The sequence below is a fragment of the Buteo buteo genome, chromosome 23, assembly GCF_964188355.1.
Source record: "Buteo buteo chromosome 23, bButBut1.hap1.1, whole genome shotgun sequence".
NCBI classification, from domain to species: domain Eukaryota; kingdom Metazoa; phylum Chordata; class Aves; order Accipitriformes; family Accipitridae; genus Buteo; species Buteo buteo.
In genome coordinates this window covers 8,466,632-8,475,316 of record NC_134193.1, presented here as the reverse complement: position 1 = coordinate 8,475,316, position 8,685 = coordinate 8,466,632, and the positions used below count along the sequence as shown (strand labels likewise).

At 57.3% G+C, this 8,685-nt stretch overlaps 1 long non-coding RNA gene across 1 annotated transcript; it reads right to left on the bottom strand.

The window, feature by feature from the left end:
* Positions 1 to 4,817: 4,817 nt before the first annotated feature.
* Positions 4,818 to 6,281, bottom strand: LOC142043459 (uncharacterized). The gene is made up of 3 exons (XR_012654050.1): positions 6,076 to 6,281; positions 5,269 to 5,436; positions 4,818 to 4,908 (listed from the first exon to the last, which is right to left on the bottom strand). It is a non-coding gene; the product is annotated as an uncharacterized LOC142043459 (long non-coding RNA).
* Positions 6,282 to 8,685: the final 2,404 nt, after the last annotated feature.

Here is an 8,685-nt window from a genome sequence, read left to right as displayed (position 1 = left end):
GTATAATGTGTAACCATAAGAATTTAAGTATTGTTCAAAATCATTTAACCACAGAAGTTTTGACAAAGATTGGTAGTCTTGTAGTGTTTGTTTTAAAGGCTAAGGAAACCGTTATGGACACCAGCTTGCTGCTTGGAAACACCTGAGAGGTCAAGAAGCGGACGAGTGAGGAAGACTACGAAAGACCACCAGAGGACTCTAGAAGACCACCAGAGACCTTTAGTGCGCCTGCGTGATGGACATTAACATAGGCAAATGATTTCCTGGAAATCTGATGAATATGCAAATGACGTCTTTGTAATCTTATGAATATGCATAAGTGAGTTCAATATAAGGTGTACTGTTTTGGTTACAGGTGTGCGTGGTTTGTGAGAAGACTCGCCCACGCACCCGGCCGTCAATAAAGAAGTGTCTGCTTATCTACACTAAATTGGTGTTGATAAGTTTTTATTCCGAGATTTCGGTAACACCAGTGCCATTGATGGCAGGAGGGCCCTGGCAGCAAAGGGCGCCCTGGGGGCCTTGCGGCAGGCTGGGCGGCTCTCGCACTCGAGCAGTTGGGCGGTATTTGGGTGTGATCCTCTGGGTGGGAACGGGCTTCCCTTGTCCAGCTCTGGAAGGGGGTTCCTGTGGGATCGGGCAGCGATGGCAGCATCCCGCCTGGGGCTGGGCCCCTCAGGCTCCACATTGACACGGGGGGACCCCGCCTCCCACAGTGGCCTGTGGGCAACTGCCGAGGGCCACCGTGCCCCCTTCTCCTCAGCAAGATGCACAACAGCTCCTCTGGGCTGACCTGGAGACCCCAGTGGCTTCTCTGGGACGACCCAGAAACCCTACTAACCTCACGTGAGAACCACAATTGTTACCGAAAAAGCCGGTCGAAGAAACTCTCTAAGGCTCAGTTTTGGCGTCTTAGAAAGCAGGCATTCTTTATTGCAGCGCTGGATGCACGGGGCATAGTTCCTCCTAGCGTGCATACCGTTACCTACAGCAAGCAAAGCTTATATTGTTCTAATATATACATACTCATTACATTTCCCCAAACTGTTGTACATATTCATGTTATTTCCCAGAAATTATTTACCCAGTGTCCGCCCTTTGGGGCATGCGCTATTAAATGGGTCGGTGGTCTTTGGGGTCTTTGAAACCCTCTGGTGGTCATTTTCTCTTGGTGTCCGCTAACTGAACTCTCTCTTAAGGCATGCGCAGTGCGGGTCATCTCAGGGGTGGTTCATCTCTTCTTCCTAGTTAGCTGGCCCTGGCAGGTTTTAATCACAAAGCTCAGCAGAACTTAAGGCTTCTCATCTATTTGTGCATACTGTTAACAAACCTCAAGGTTTTCTTACATACCAAAAGGTTCAAAGTCGCTCAAGCAAGCACAAATTAAGCGCTACAAAATACAGTGGAGTCTTTCAGCTCCAGCCTTCATTCAAGGCATCACAATAGCACCCTGGGACGCCCACCCACCAGCCCCACCTCTCAGGAACCCCTTGGGATCCTCCGACAACACCCAGGGAATGCTCCCGCCACCCAGACGCCCTCCCAGTACTACATGCTGTTAGACAGCCGCCAGGAACACAGGCTGCTAACCCTCCCCATCCCTGCAATCCTTTGGACGAGCTTTCCGAGCGGACAGCGAGACTGGCTGCCCGGGATGTCCGTAATGGAGAAGGCGCCACACCCCCGGACACGATGTCCCCGATAGCAACAGCGGGAGGGAAAACCAAAGTGTTGCACGATGCAGCGCCTGGGGGACCAAAGAGCCTAACCTTAGTGCTAGATGGTGGAGCCCACGACGGGAACACCTCAAGGGCTGCAGAACTGGACAGCCTTTCTGGAGAACCCCAGAGACGGTGGTCCGTCAAAAGGAGCGACAGGTCAGGGTCGTCCAAGTGCCGCGGGGAGGTCAGAATAACACGGGGCAAAACGCTCGAAAATTCCCCGTCGACACTTACCAGTGTGACACAAAAGGACCCCCGACAGAGAGTGGCGAGAGATCTAGAACGGGGACATTCATGGGCTGAGGAATGGGCTTTCTGACAGGCCAGTCAGACAGGCTCCCCACACCCGTTTCACAGAAACGATGGGTTCACCGACAAACCAACAGCCCGGATGCTGGGAAGGTGCTAGGCCAAACTGTTCCGTCTGCTCCTCCGGCCCCGCTGTCGGGAAAGTGAGGGAGGAGCTCCCAACCCCCGGCCCGGGGAGCCCCGAAGAGCTGTCCCAATGTTATCTAAGCAAGTAGAGGGTTAAAAACTGATGAAGAATTTAGTGAAGCTAGATGTCGCACGCACTAGGAAAACCAAATAGGTACACAACGTCTAGGACCAGGGTGACCGTCCCTGAGGTTGCTAGAAGCCATGAGTTAAGAGAACTTCTGATCAGGAGTTGGCTATCCTTGAAGAAGGAACATCCTGGAAAATACGTCAACTCTACCTATTCTAATTATCAGGTTTATACTTCGTTTTGGATCGTCAGCTAAACTGCGTCCTTAAGCAAACTACCCTCACTGTTGTAATAAACGAGTTAACTTTGTTCATAAAATCGAGAAGGGGGAAGAGACATATTGAGAGTTAACATATGCCTTGGGTAAATAACAAGACTTGCTTAAATGATGCGTAAAGGTCACGGGAAGAGGGCAATGGCTATAACTTACTAGGTAAGGGGGGAAAAGAGCAACAGCTATGACTTACTAGATAAGGAGAAGAAGGACAACAGCTGCAATTTACCAAGGCTGTATTTCTCCACATCAAAAGACATTCTACATCAAAGGATACTCATCCTTGAGAAGATCTACCGAATCTGCATAGTAACAGACCTGCACGAGTAAAGAAAGAAGAAGCAGGACAAGGCGGAGACTTACAAGAAAGGGGTACATGAAATGTATATAAGGAAGGTAACTGTAACATAAAGTTGCGAGCTTGTGGCGGAGCATTGCCTCCCCGGCCGCCCAGCGCTGTTTTGCTCTCTTATCGCTTGCTAATAAATTCGATTTTTTTACCCAATACAAATTGGCTCCTCCAATTTGTCACGAGCGTTTATAACAACTGTAATGCTGAAGAGGACACCCACGGGGCAGGAGACCCCGGCCCAGGCAGAGACCCTTGGTCACAGAGCACGCGTAGGAAGAGTAAAGGTTGTGTAACCATATGCAACTTCCCAACCGATGGGCATTAGAGGGCAGTCTGAGGAAACCTACCAACTGATAAGGAAGTATACAAAAGGAACTCTGGAGAATCCCCAGGCGTGCTAGCTTTGCGGAGTTACCACCTAGCACCCAAACTTGCACAGCTTTGTAATCAACAATACCTCGTCTCTGTGTGTGAGACTGGCTCATTGCACACCGCGTACCAACACCCCCTTTGCGGACGACACCAAGGCTCGAGGCTCGGCCTTCGGCCCGCAGCCCGCGCCTGCAGGCTGCCCAGTTGCAACGGCAGCGGGGCCCGCGCGGGGCGGGGCGGGGCCAGAGAAGGGCTCTGCAGTGGCTGGCGGGGGGCCCTGCCTGTCACCACCTGGCGGGCGCCATTGGCCGAGAAGCCCGGAAGAGGGTGGGCGGGCTCCTGGGAGAGCTCCTGCAGAGCCGCCTCTGGGGGCGGGTGGCAGTCTCCCTGCTCCTAACGGAAGCCGGGTCCTTCTGCCCGCCCGAGGCTGCTGCTCCTTGCGGAGCCTCCTCGCAAGCCGGAATCTTAGGAATGCTTAATACCGTCCTCTGGTTTAGGAAGCAGTCGAGTTCTGACCTTTTCCACGCACTCCCCGCCCGCCCCCCAATGGACCTTCTTGCGCACCCCACTTTGGAGACAGGTCTTCTACGCCAATCTCAACTGCCACATCTTCTTATTTTGGTTTATTTCCCCCCCGCCCCCCGCCGGTTTTCTTCCTTTTTTTCACGTTTGTCCTGCTTTTTCTTCTCGGCTTGCGGCTGCGGCTTTCTACTTTGCCATCTTCCCGTGAACCTCCACTCGATAAATGCAGGTGTACGCTGGGTTTCCCCAGTTGGTCTTCACGAGCAGTTTGACATATGAAAAGGCTCTGGGAAGCGGCGCGTCCTGCAAAGAAAAGAGGGAAAGGAAAACGGGGGCGTTACGAGCGACAATGCAATCAACGTATCTCCCCCTGCCAGCCCTGCTCCTGCTCAGGAAGAAGCTCTTGGAAGCGGCTGTGGAAATGTGAGGCTGGCTGCTGGGCAGGCTGGGGAGTCGGGGAGGGGGAAGGCGCCTGGCTGGCATCCTCTGCATGCCGGCCCGGCTGGGGCTGCGTCTCCCTTCCCTCTGCCCCTTCCCTCTGCTGCTTGCTCTCTGCTGACAGAGAGGCCGGGGAGGTGCTCCTATGCGGGGGGCAGCCGGCGTGCAAGGCCACCAAGCTCCCGCTGTCTGCTCTGCCTGCTTTCCTCCTGGCAGGCGTGAGAGCACCGGGAGAGAAGGGGCCTGCTATGCTGGCAGGAGAGGACACCGTCCAGCCTGCCAGCAGGCCACAGGATGGAGCGACGGTGCTGCCCGGCGGCTTCCGCCGCCCGGCGTCCGTTTCTCCACGGCACGAAGCCGTTGCTTGGGTGGAGTGGCCGCGCGCGCAGCTGGCTCTGCTGAAGGCAGTGGGTGCAGCCAGGGATCTCTCAGGACTCGTGCTCCCACGGGCCTGGCCCTGCCCTTGCTATCCTTTTGCTGCCACCACCGCGTGCTACTCAGCCCTCCCAACCCCGCCAGGTCTCTCTCGGCGGTGGGCCAGGCCCCTCTGCCCAGGGAGAAGGCGTTCACTCTCTTCCTGCCACGGACTTGCAGGCAAACCTGGTTTGCTCTTGTCCCCGTGCCTGGACCCTACCTTCAGAGGGAAGGTCTGAATGGCCTCTTCTGCTACATTGTACATGAACGTCCCAAGGAGAGTTTCCTCTTCTCCGGCCGCATCCACTCCCTCAGGGGCAAAGCACAAGGAGAGCAGCTCAGACTCGTCCCGACAAAGAGGGAACGTAGGCGCTGGATCAGCCCTGTTATCTGCCCAGCCTCTCCTGGGGCTCTAGCAGCAGTCTAGCACTGGTTAGGGCGCAGCTCAGTCTCTGCCTTGAGTTTTGGTCAAGAACCCCCAGGTGCCTGGCCAGAACAAGTCTTAAGAGGGATGCAACCTCTAGAGCCCTTGAAGTATCCCCCTGGGGCACTGCAGTGCTCAGGAGAGAGCAGGACACAAACCTCAGCGGATGCACACAAGCAAGCAAGACCCGGTCATGGCTTTCCCCCGGGGCCAGATCCCCACCAGAAGCGCCCAGCAGAGACTTACAAAGACAGCGACGTCTCTGGGCGCGCTGGTGACGGTCCCAGAGGGAGAGACGTCTTTGTAGATGTGCTGCATCGTGACGGCGGTCAGGTGGACTCGTGCTGGCAACCTGATGACCACCTGGCCCTGAGGCCCTTGTAAAGGCCAGCAGTCTCCTGGGGAAAGACTCGGCTGCAAGCAGAACGCGAGAGTGATGAGGGGTGAGAGAGCGTTGGGGCTAACACAGCTGCCCGTGTAGCTTGAAGCCTGGGCACCGGTGCATCTGTGGGGTCTATTTCAGCTCGAAAGTGAGGCGCCTGTGAGGAAATGGACAAAGGCAGGAGGCCTTCTTCCCTGCCTGACAAAGGGGGCTCTCAGTATTACGGCGCAGAGGAGAATACCGCTTAGGAAACCATCCTAGTCAGGGCCGAGCAGAAACACGTCTCTGCCCAGTGGCTCTGCAGGGCACCCCCCACCTCCCGCCTCCCACCCCTGAAAAGGCGCTGCTGCTAGGGATGAGCGTGGAAACGGAGTCACCAGGGAGAAGCTCTTTCACTCAGCTGTGGCAGAGGACTATGGGCGAGATGCAGCAGTTCAGCTCCGTTCCCCTCCTGAGGGGAACCAGTGATTTCTTTCTAGCAAGCCCAGCCCTGTGTTCGAGCTTTGGTTTCAGGAACCTGATCAACATGGTGGGCTTGAGCAGTACCACTGGACTGAGGGGGAAGCCCCTGAGGTTGGTCCCCAACTTCACAGGACGGAAGGAAGGAAGGAAGGAAGGAAGGCAGGCGGGAAAAGGAAGGAAACCAGCACTGATGATTTCTGCTACGATACCTGCAAGATAGTGTCAGGAGGGTTGGCAGGGCGAAAGAACCATAAAACCCTGCAGCCCCAATTCTCTTTGCAGTTGTAGGTCTCGGAAGTTCTCTGCCTGTCGATGGTGGCACCTGTAAGGAAGGGAGAGCAGGTGACTGACTGCAAGAGGCCACAGACTAGGAAGACTTGGTGCTCAGACACTATTTGTGCCGCCGCCGGCCAGCTCCACGTCTGTCAGTCACCACGCTGGTGGGGGTGCCCAGCTGCGCAGGGGAATGACGGCATCCACGTGCCTGGTGACTTCTTCTCTCACAGCGCCACGAGGAGAAGGTCTGAGGGGCCTGGGAGACAGCAGGTGCCCGTGTGAATGACAGCAGACCAAAGCTGAGGGCCCGCTGCGTGGGCAGCAAAGGACGGCCCGGCCATTCCCTTTTCAAATGCGGGGGAGAGGAAGAGAGCCCCTCCAGCAGCACAGGAACGCGTGCCAGGGCAGCACCAGAGGCACGCGTGCGGAGGCCGAGGGCAGGACTGGGAGGGAGTCTGAGAGAGCCGCTCTGCCACAGCCTTGCTCTTGGACCCTGTGAAGTGTTGAAGCTCCCCCACTCTGGAGAGCAGCGCCTGGAGCACAGGCTCCTCTGGGGAGCGCTACAGGCAAGCGCAGGGCAAGGAGACTGGGCTGCTTGTGTCCATACCAGAGCTCTTCAGGGCCCAGTCAGACATCTCGACACAGACGTTCAAAGCCATCTGGGATGCTGCCTGGTTCACTTCCTGACCTTCCTGGGAACGCTGCCGTAAAGGAACACAGAAAAGGACCGCGTCAGCGGGCAGTTCAGCGTGGCTACTAGCGCCCGCGGAGGCAAAGCGTCACCGTCAGAAATCCAAGGCAAGCTTTGTCCACGGAGCTGCAAGACTCTCTGCTGCTGACGTGAGCCGCGAGGACTGAGGAACAGTATCTGTGGCCGTGGCCCCGAGGTGGGCTGACGAGGGCCCCCACACCCTCGTCCCCACCCTCCACGCTCTCCAGGTCAGCCGGGAGCCGGGCTCAGGCCCTGCAAGCGACGGCTGGCCCCGTGAGCGTGCCTGGGTCTCACCACTGCCTCAGGGGCCCGGCCAGAGCAGCCAGAGGCAATGGTGTGCCAAGGGAAGGCTGTCGGGAGTTTTCCGCTGCCTGAAGCGGCCCGCTTAGACTGGGGCTGGAGAAGGGCCTGTGCAGCGCAGAAGCTCACCCAGCAAAGCCCCTGCGGTAAAGGCTGGGTTGCTGCAGTCAGCAGTCCGAGCCCACCAACAACCCCACGGAGTACTTTCTCGGGGGTTCTGCCCAGCCAAGCCTCCTTCCCCAAAACGCAGGCTCACCTTCTTGGCACTGCTGATCTCCGCCCTCAGTTGAGCCACCTCCTCCAGAAGAAGCTGCATCTTCTGGTTTTGCTCCGCCAACAAAGCGCGCAAGTCCCTGCCGGAACAAGAAAGCAGATCTTGTCAGGGAGAGGCCCATCCCCTCTGGGGGGTGTCTGGGCTCAGCAAGGAGGAGAGACGCAGGTGCTTTCCCTGCTTTGCGAGCGCTCCCCTTCTGCACCAGGTTGAGCAAAAGGCGAAGGCAGGGGGGAAGCACGGGAGCCCTGGCTGTTAGGAAAATGAGTGCCGGTAGGACGAGGTCGGCTGACGCTTCTGCACAGAGCCACTTCCAGCTCAGGCAACATCTCTTACCGCTGCATCTTTAGTTCTGCTGCAGACTCACGCGTCAGCTCCTGAAAGGGAAAAACGCTCCGTTAGAGCATCCGCTACCAGAGCTGCCGGGGCTTCCCAGGAGAGGCTTCCCTAGGAAGACACGGCACAAGCTGCTGCTTCTTTGGGTCAGCCTGCATGGAAGCAGAAGAGCCCGCGATTTATCCAGCCACTGTCAGCAACGCTCCCTTGCAGGAGGTGCCCGTCCCGCAAGAGTCACCGACCTCCATCAGTCCCTTGGCCCGCATGGTCCACAGTGGCAGGGAGGTCCTGCAGTAAACGCCAGCTGCAATTCACATCACCAAGAGACAGTTATCTGACTAGGGTTGCCAGCGATCCCTGCAGTCCCCTTGTCTCCTCCCTGTTGCCTTGGGGGTGGGGCAGCAGGTTAGCTGAGGAGGTGGGGAACGCGGGGCGCAGAGAGAGGACGCGCCTCTGACTGGGGGTCATCAGCCCAGGCTTGAGGGGACTGCGCAGGCGTGATCTTCAGGTGTGCTCGGTGCCCCAGAGCTATTCCCCATCTCCCCTCACTGCTTCAGCGAGCACCGAGACCAGGCTGCATGGGCCAGGAGAGGTACCCCTCCATCGGCCCCCCCTGCACGGCCCCTCCCCTCTGGGAATCCCCCCATCAGGCCTGGAAACCTACGCCCTTCTCTCGCAGACTTGCAGACTAAGCAAGCCATTCGGACCAGCGGCCAGAGCAGCAGCACGGCTGGCAGACTGCCAGTCTTCCCGGTAGTCCGAAAGCCAGCCCCAGTCAAGGACATGCTCACGAAGCACTTGGGCCACAGGAGTTTCCGCCCATACTGGCCCAAAAGGAAATCTGGCCAGCTGAAAGCTGGCATCCAGCACAGCCAGGCTGTCGCTCTCGGGTGTTTGCCCATGGGAACTCACCAAGAGCCACTG